We start from the raw sequence: 10,061 nt of genomic DNA, 5'->3' as shown, positions 1-10,061 counted from the left end.
TGGCGCCCAGGCTCAGGGCGGACACTCTGCTGGGCGAGAGAGGATGAGTCTCCCTAACGCATCTCCTCACACCGCAGCAATGTGTAGGAGCTTTGGGATCCCGAGCCCGCCATCTCTAAGCTTCAGAATCAATAGGTGCAAGCAGAGGCGATTCTACAGCGTTAGGGTCTGGGGGATTTGAGAGAGGCATTGAGCCAAACCCCAAAGTGTAGACCCCTTGTGTTTTCTGAGTCGTCCAGGTCCCCCACGAGCCCCGTGTGGGGGTGTCTTCGCGCAGCGGCTGAGTGCCCCGCCAGCCTGCCTCCCTGAACGGAGAGGCTCAGCCCCCTCCCTCTCCCAGGAGCACTGAAGGAGACTCCAATGTTGGGAAAAAAAAACAGGAATTGTTTGCTTTAGGCCCATTTCTCTTTCAGAATTCTGGTTAGGCAATTCCAGAAAGTCCACAAAACTGACCACTGTGTCTTTGATCTTTGCTTGAGAGAAGGAAATGACATCCAGCAGTCCTTCTCGCCCTCAGGCTAAGTTAAATGTAAACAGGCCTGGGATTCCTCACTAGACATTTGCATAGACATCTAGATGGATGTCCAGTTGTCAACATGGAAACGAAACCACCGTGCTGTGTCATGGATTCCAATTCACCTTGTTATGTGCCATCCAGTAGACTAGGACTCATAGCGACCATATACCGAATAGCTCTGAACCCTGCCCTGTCCTGAGCCAGTCTCACTGTCTCCCACACCTTCCCCCGTTACCCCAGTTACTGAGACAATCCATCTCATCCAAGGTCTTCCTCTCTCCCTCTGTCCCTCCACCCTTCTAAGCATGATGTTCTTCTCCAAAGCAGGGGCCTTCTTGGGAACATGCCCAAAATATGTTAGTCAGAGCTGCAAAATCCTTGCTTCCAAGGAGAAGTTTGTTTTTACCCTCTCCAAGACAGACCTGTTTGTTCTCTTGGCAGTCCATGGTATGTTCTATACTCTTCTTCAGCACAAGAACTCAAAGGCATGGATTCTTCTGTCATCCTTAGCTATTGTCAAGTTCTCTGATGTATAGCAAGTAATTGTGAAGACCATGGCCTAAATCGGGTGCACCTTAATCTCTAGACCGACATCATTGCCCTTCAGCACTCTGGAGTAGTCCTTGACAGCTGACTTTCCCAGTGCAATTCATCTTTTGATTTCCTGAGTGCTGATGCCAAGAGTTTTCATTGTGGATCTGAGCAAGACAAAATGATTAACAATTTCTATCTCTTCTCTGTCTCTCATGATGCTGCTAATTGTTCCGGTGGTGAGAATCTTGGTTTGCTTGATGTTGAGCTCCAACCCATATTGAAGACTACAGTCTTTGTCCTTCTTCAGCAAACACTTCAGGTCCTCCTCAGTTCCATGAACAAGATTGTTTCATCTGCATAATGTGGGTTATTGATAAGTCTTCCTCCACTTCTGAGGCCACATTCATCTATATAAAGACCAGTCTCCCAAATGATCTGTTTTGCATATAGATTGAAAAGGCATGGGGAAAAGACACATCCTTGAGATACTCCTTTCTTGATTTTGAACCATGCAGTATTGCCTTGCTGTGTTCTGACAATTGCTTCCTGAGTATAGGTTTCACATAAGCACAATCAAGTGATGGGGGATTCCCATTCCTCTCAATGTTAGCCACAATTTGTTATGATCCACACAGTTGAATGTCTTTTAATAGTCAATAAAACAAAAATAAATATTCTTTTTGTACTCTGCTTTCTTCCAAGATCCATTTGACATTGGCACTGATATCCCTCATGCCATAGCCTCTTCTCAACCTAGCCTGTATTTCTGGAAGTTCTCTGTTGATGTACTGTTCGAATCCAGAGTTTGAATAATTTTAAAGGTTTTGCTTGTGTGTGATACTAGTAATATTGTTCAAATGGCTCTAAAAGGAAGACTCCAGTACATTTTCAAGGGCTGTAAGTCTGTGACTCTTTTTTGGGGGGAGTAGACTGCCACATCTTTCTCCCATAGAAGGGCTGATGAGTTCAAACCTCCTCAGATTTTCTAGTTATGAGTCAAGTATTTGAACAATTGTACTACCACAGTGTCTAATAGATGAATTAAATGTTATTGGGGGGGGGTATGTGTATTTGCTGCCAATGTGCTATGTACAACATAACAACACATTGCCTTGTTTTACCCATCCACAATTATTGTTGTGTGAGCTCACTCTGGAAGATACTGAGTCAATTAATCTCATTGAGGGACTTCCTGTTGTTCTTGGACGCTCTGTTTTACTAAGTGTGATGTCTTTCTTCAGAAACTGGCCTCTCCTTGTACCTGATGTCTAAAGTATAAGAGACAAAGTCTTGCCCTGCAAGTAATTGCAACTAATAGCAAGTAATTGCAAAGACCATGGCCTGGATCTACACACTTTAGGCTCTAGACTGAAATCATTGCTCTTCAGTACTCTAGAGATGTCCCCAATTTTTCCCAATGCAATTTGTCCTCTGATTTCCTGGTTGCTGGCACCAAGAGTGTTGATTGTGAAATTAAGTTTAACATTTCTACACCAATATGGCTGTTAATTTCTGTACAATGCAACTCAACATGGTATAATAGGGATACTTTTTCCAAATTTGATAGGACAGCTAAAGTTGTTGTTCTAATTTTTTACCCTAACCCTAACCTGTTGTTGTTTTTAATGACATGTGCTAGATGTCTCTATTTTGTTTCAAGAACCTGGAAAAGCTGTTGCTGCTATTGATGCATAAATAGACTCTATATATATATATATTAAAGACTAACAGCAGTGTGTTATACAGTCATTGGAACAAAAATAATAGAGACATCTAGGACATGTCATTAAAAAATATTAGTGCAAACAAAACCTCAGAAAACAGCAAGTTCTGTTACGATTGTGGTACCTGGCACCATTTTTTTTCTTTTTTAAACTTCTCAGTCATCATCTGGAAAGAAAACAGTCTTGAATAACATCATGAAAGAAAGCAGCTCTGATATAGTACGGTCACTATTAAATAGCACTAAGTAGGTACAAAATATTTTACATTCATAGAGGTATGTTATAGTACAGATGTACATCTATGATATTGGAGGATACAATTAAAAAGGCATTAGAGGATTTTTGGTTTTTTGATGCTGTGATGCAATCCTTATCTAAGGCTATATAATTACTCGCAATGTCTGATATTGTATATTGCCTTTCCCTTCACCTAACTCATCTGTTTATTAATTTATATTCCCCTCTCCCTTTCCATCTCTGGTAACCATACAAAATTAATTCTATCTGTGTGTAAACCCTTCCTTAGATTCTTATACTAGTGGTCTTAGGCTATAAAAGTCCTTTTGTGACCAACAAAAAAAATATGGTGCTTAGCTGATGTCTTCTAGATGCAGCTATGTTTTTTGGTTTTGTTTTGTTGTTGTTGTTGTTGTTGTGTGCTGCCAAGTCAGACCTAATTGGCACAGAGAGGAGACTGCCTATCCTTCTCCAGCAGAGCACATGGTGGATTCAAACTGCACACCATCAGGATTGCAGGACAGCTCCTTGCCACTAGGTCACCAGAGCTCCCTTAGATGCAGCCATGTTATGTAGCATCTGCTGCACCCTATTTGTGATATTGTTGGTGTGGTTTTTTTGTTCCATCTACTTTTCTGTGCTGAGTTAATTTTTTTAAATGGATTTTGTTATATTTTCCTTCTTTGATGTTCTTTTTAAGTTTGTGATTTTCCTATTTTTGCTTTTTTAATGAGGTTTATTAATTTTCTTGAAGATTATCCTGTAAATTACTGTTACATTCTCAAGTCTAAAACAGTTTGCTTTATCTTCAAATCTTGACACCTTTCCTTTTAGAAGTTCTGTAACTGCATTTAGTCTCTTTTTGTTCTGTGGCTGATACTTCCTTTTATTTAAAAAAAAATCAATATAGTATTTCTTTTCCCTCAGTCAAACTGTGAGCTAATTACTTTCCCCAAGCTGTCAGAGGGAGACTGGGGGGAAAGAAACATGGGGGTAGGGAGACAAAACCCAACAAACTGTGGGAGATGGTAATGGCTCCTTCCCATGGTGAAGAGGATCAGAAAGGCCACCATCAGGCAAAAAAGCCCATGGTCCTTGAGAAGGCAAAGCCCAGAATGGAGTAGGAGAAGAAATGCTACTTCAGAGGATTCCTGGAGCAGCCAATGGTGAGGCTCCCAGACACAGTCCCAATCCCAGCTCCCGAACCAACCAACTGTGGCTGGGACAGCCCCACCCCCAATAAACTTGGCCGCTGTGTCAATATCCCTTGTGATGGTGCTGGTTTGGAAGCTGCAACTTGAATGGAAATCAAGGAACGAGGGGCCGTCAAGCAGCTGAAACTCTCTCATCTGTCAGTGTTTCTGGTTGTCTCAGCACCACTGCAGACGATGGCATTCCTGACCAGGAAGGGTGGAAATATGGTGCTAGCATCCATTTTCAGGGACTGAGGGGCTGTGACAGCAAGGCTGCTCCTTTGTAGAGAAGACTAGACTGATACCTCTTTTTTTTATTATTATTAAATTTTATTAATTTTAATGAACATTTACAGATATTTTGGGTTTTCATTCATTCATTTTTGCACTATTTTCTCTACCCTCCTCCCCAGTTCATTCTTCTTTCCCTCCCTCCCTCCCCCTTGAAAGTCTGTTTTAATTGTCCAATTGCCACAGTGCTTGTCAAAGCCTAGACTGATACCTCTTATCTTTTAGTCTTGAAAGCTTATTATCCTTTGTGTATTTCTGTGTCTGGGTCAGTTTCTGAATGATGTTATCATGTATATTAATTTCAGATTTTTATCTATGTTGTCGCCTCTTGTTCTGAAGAAATCTCTCTAGGATTTCTCGTAAGGTCAGTCTAGTTTACCCAAATTCTCTTAATTTTTGTTTATCTGGAAGTTTTCTTATTTCACTTTCATACCGGGGGAGAGTTTTTCTAGCCATATAATTTTTAGTTGGCTTTTTTTTTTCCTTTCAGAGTTTCACATTGTCTGCCATTGGCTTCTTACCTGCATGCTTTCTGCTGAGAACTCTTAATGGTTCTCCTTTATAAATAATTTCATTTTTCTTATGCTGCTTCCCATAATCTTTGTCTTTAATTTTGGAACATTTTATTATTTCTTTATTTTCTTTTTGAGTCTGTTCTATTTGGGTTTTCACTCAGTTTCTTGAATGCATATTTTTTCCATAATGTTTAGAAAATTACCTTCCAGCCAATCTTCAACAATTTCTGGTGTGCTTTTCCGGCTCTCTTCCTGTTCTGGAATTCCAGTCGTACGTAAGTTGTCCCACTTGATGTTTTCTCACATGACTTTTATGCCTTCTTCATTTTTCTTCCTCATTTTTTCAATTGTTCCTTTAACTGATTGATATTGAGGAATTTGTTTTACTTCCCACTATCTGTGTTCCATTTCTTCAGCTATTTTTTCAGTCCTTCCAATATGTTCTGTATTTCTGAAAGTTTAGTCTTCATATTCATGGTTTCAGTTTGATGCTTTGTAGAGCTTCTGATTTTCCAATTATTTTATTCACTCTTACATAGTTAAAATTTTTTTAAAAAAAACTTATTTTGCTGTCATCTTTTTTTCAGAGGATACTTAACTATCACTTTAAAAGTTTTCTCATCAGGAAATTCAATAGCCTTTCTTCCTCTGAAAGGTGTTTTGGTTCTTTATTTCGGACATATTTTTGTGGCATTTTATAAAGTCCATCTGCAAAGAACAAGCAACTTTCTCCATTAGCAGCCTGCAACCCAGCCCGGAAATGACCTCATCCACTTGGCACTTTTATTCTCCAACCAACCGCCAGTGGACATGCTCAGAAGCTAAAGTGGTTGCTGTGTACCATCGAGTCAGAACCAACATATCGCTGACCTTCTGGTGGGTTTTCAGAGGCCGTTAATCACCTAGGAGGAGATTGCCCATCTTTCTCCCGTGGAGCAGCTAGTGGATTCTAACCATGTGCCTTTGGTATTGCAGTGCAGCTTCTTGCCACTAGGCTACCAGAACTCCCTTAGAAGAGGAGAAAAAGCTTCTAGAGTTCTTCCAAGCTTTTTGCTAATGAAGTTTATAATCCTTGGTTTTAGTCCTAGATCCATGATCCACTTTGAGTTGGTTTTTGTTTATGGAGGTGTGGATCTTTCTTGAGTTTTTTACAGATAGTTTTCCAATTTTACCAGCACCGTTTGTTAAAAAGGCTGTCATTTAGGGAGCTCTGGTGGCCTAGTGGCAAGAAGCTGCACTATAATCCCAGAGATAGACAGTTCGGATCCACCAGATGCTCTGCTGGAGAAAGAGGAGCAATCTCCTCCTGCACCAGTCAGATCCAATTTAATGGTACACATGCAAAAAATAATAAAATAAAATAAATTTTTTAAAAGGCTGTCATTTCTACACTTAACTGTTTTCATTTCCTTGTTAAAAATCAGTTGACCATAGGTAGATGGGCTGATTTCCGGATTCTCAATTCTATTTCATTGATCTATGTGTCTGTCATTGTACCAGTACCATGCTGTCTTGACCACCACAGCAGTGTAGTAGGATAAATCAGGGAGTGAGATGCCTCCTACCTTGTTTCCCTTCTTAAGGAGTGTTTTGCTTATTTGAGGCCTCTTTCCATTGCAAATGAAATTGCAGCTTGCCTTCTCTATCTCGCTGAAGAATGGAATTGGTATTTGAACTCTAGAAGCCCTAATCCACAACATAAACACTATAGAAGGCAGTATAGTGCTTTCTCAAAAATTTGGAAATAGAAATACCATTTAACCCAGCAATTCCACTACTGGGAATATACCCCAAAGAAACCATAACTGCCACCCAAGCAGATATATGCACACCCATGTTTATTACAGCTTTGTTCACAATAGCAAAGAGTTGGAAACAACTGCCCATCAACAAACAAACGGATAGGTATATTCACACAATGGAATATTATGCTGTATTTAAAAACAAGGAACTCATGCAATATTATTCAAAATGGGTGAACCTGAAGGACATTATGCTGAGTGAAGTATCTCAGTCACAAAAGGACAAATGCTGCATAGTGCCACTGTTGTAAAGCAGGACTGACATTGAGGTTGGAGGGAGACTGAGAAAGATGGGATAATTATGTATACTGCATTGAAACAGATGAGGGAGAAAACTGTTTAAAAGGGATATGGATGATTAAGTGTTATTGTCAAGACAGGAGTCCGGAATGAAGGTTGCATAGTGGAGTGGACTTGGGGGGATAGATTGTATAACAATGAAAGATTTTTTCCTTTTACTTTTCAAAGAGAAGAGTGAACTGAGAGGGTGGTTGGGCAGGGAGAAAAGTGCAACAATGAATGAATGGAAATTTAAGCCTCTGTAAGCTTTCATTAAAATTAATTTAAAAAAAAAAGATGGAACTAGAAATACCATTTGACCTAGCAATTCCACTACTGGGAATATATCCTAAAGAAGCCATAACCACCACCCAAGCAGATATATGCACACCCATGTTTATCATGGCTTTGTTCACAATAGCAAAGAGTTGGAAACAACCCAAGTGTCCATCAACAAATGAATGGATAGAGAAGCTGTGATATATTCACATAATAGAATACTATGCTGCATTGAAAAACAAAAAAACTCATGAAATATTATACAAATTGGGTGACCCTGCAGCACATTATGCTGAGTTAAATATCTCGGTCACAAAAGGACAAATATTGCATAGTGTCACTGTTGTAAAACAAGACTAACATTGGGGTTGAGGGGAACCTAAGAAAAGAGGGGTAAATAATATATACTGCATGGAAACGTATGAGGGAGAAAACTGTTTAAAAGGAATATAGGATTAGATATTGTTTTCCTGACAAGATTATAAAGTGGACAGTGGACTGGGGGAGATTGCATAACAATGAAAGATTTTTTTCTTTTCAAAGAGAAAAACAAACTGTGGGGAGAGAAAAGAAGAGGAGAAGGAGGGAATTGTGATGAGGTGGCAGAACTCTTCAACCAGTGCGAACCCAAATGAAGCATTCTGGCAGAGCCCTTCGGATCATCTCTGTCTTCAAGAGGCCCTGAATTTGGAGGATTCTGGTGCAAGCAGAACTGGCGAGTTTCATCTAAACTGACTCTGACAGATACACCAATTTGGAGGAGCATTGTCAGAAGATAAATGACCACCACAACCAATGAGAAACCATATTTTTTTCGTCGAGGGAATGGCAAATGTCAGAAGAGAGTGAGTACAGGGAGGGGGACATTCACGGGTCACAACTCCTCTCTTGGGAACCCACAGGAGAGTTCCTCAGGAGCAGCTATGTCGTCAACACCCTCTTTCGACAACGTACCTGATGGCAGATCTGGGGCCCATGGAAAGCTTGGCTATGAGAAGTATGAACAGGCCATCTGCACTCTGCAGGTGGACTACAATGGTGTGACCACAGTAAAGCCTGACTTCACTGGCCTCAAAGGAAGCTACTGAATTTACACAGAAGAAGAAAAGCAAGAGCTAGAGAAGTATAGTGTGGACAATGGGTCCTTATAGACAGAGGAGGAGGAGAAAGAGCGTGTACTCAAGGACCTCAGTGAGGGCCTCAGGTACCGTCTCTCTCTCCCTGGCCTGCTCTGGGCACTGCCTTTGTGGTAACTGCTTCTGCCTCTGTAGGTGAATAGGTTGTTGCAGCCCAAGGTTGTGTGGATGACAGTTCCTATGTCCACTTCTTTGTGGCATTGCCAACTAACTGGCCAAGTTCAGCTTTCCAGCACCTTTCAACTGTAAAAGACCTGTAGGACTGTCCAAAGTATGTGAGAAGGTGTTCCACCTTTCTTGCCTCCAATTAAAGTGATCAACGATTTTATCTTACTTGGACCCACAGCCAACACCCTTGGAACCAATCAAAAAGAAATCAGAAGAGGAGTTATCTTCTTACTCTTGTTGTTATATGTCATCAAGTTGGAAATGACCTATAGCTGACCCTCTGGTGGGTTATCAGAGGCTGTAAATTCAAGGAGAGGAGATGGTCCATATCTTTCTCCAGTGGAGCGGCTGATGGTTTTGAACCAAGTGCCTATCTTCTTACTATTGTTGTTGTCTGCCTATGAGTAGGAGCCAACCCATACATTGCTGACCCTCTGGTGAGTTTTGAGAGCCAGTTAATTGCATGGGAGGAGATAGCCCGTCTTCTTCTCTCTCATAGAGTGGCTGGTGGATTCCAACTGCATGCCTTGGGATTGCAGCGCAGCTTCTTGCCACTAGAGACCGCCTTTTCCAGCCGAGAACCAGAAGATCTAGGGAATCCCCAGTCCAGCTTATCCGTGTCCCCCTCAGCAGGTCTACTCCCTGCCACATGGTAATGAGGCATGTGGTCCCCAGGCATCCCTTCCTATTCATATTTCAGTTTCTGTACCTGGCTGCTTTTGTCCCCAACACAGACTTTCTTCTGGCTTGTCCCCCAGCTCCAATAGCAGAGGGCTCCAAGTCTTTCCTGGTCCATAGGTTTCTTTGCAAACAGAGGGTCAAGGAAGAGGAAGGTGAGAGAGCCCTTCTCAGGGCAGCTCGTGTTCCTGCTAGAGGTTTGTTGAGTCTGAGACACAAGGTCAAAGGCAGTGAGTGCCCAGTTCTTTCTGTTCACTAGGTGGTATGTTTAATTGCATGTTTTCATACATTAAACAAGTATTGATAGTAATATCTATATTTGCAAATTTACATGTAATGTTTTTACCTCCAAAGATGAAGACATGATTTACAAAGATGTTAGCTGCTGATTTATAGAAATCCCTTGTACAAATGAACAAAACTGCTCAATCTTGTATCATTGTCACAGTCTCTGCCCACGTGTAAATCCACTGCTGCAGGCACTGACTTCTTCTTTCTGTCCCTCTGCCTATCTCAGTATGATGTCTTTTCCTGGGACTGGCCCCTCCTGACATGTCCAAAATATATGAGATAACATCTCCCCATCTGTGTTTCTATTTCTTTTGCTTCACTCCAATGGCATTTCCTCTAGGACAAGTTTGTTCTCTTGGTTTCCATGGTATAATCAATATTTACCTGCTAACAACACAATTTAAATTCGTTGCCCAA

At 41.1% G+C, this 10,061-nt stretch overlaps 1 pseudogene; it reads left to right on the top strand.

The window, feature by feature from the left end:
- Nucleotides 1-8,459, top strand: part of LOC102854461 — a 45,734-nt pseudogene extending 37,275 nt beyond the window's left edge.
- The last annotated feature ends 1,602 nt before the right edge of the window (nt 8,460-10,061 follow it).

The sequence above is a fragment of the Elephantulus edwardii genome, unplaced genomic scaffold (assembly GCF_000299155.1).
Source record: "Elephantulus edwardii isolate Elephantulus edwardi_28Jun2011 unplaced genomic scaffold, EleEdw1.0 scaffold00161, whole genome shotgun sequence".
Lineage (NCBI taxonomy): Eukaryota > Metazoa > Chordata > Mammalia > Macroscelidea > Macroscelididae > Elephantulus > Elephantulus edwardii.
Note: the sequence above shows the minus strand (reverse complement) of the source record. Positions and strands in the feature narration are given on the sequence as shown.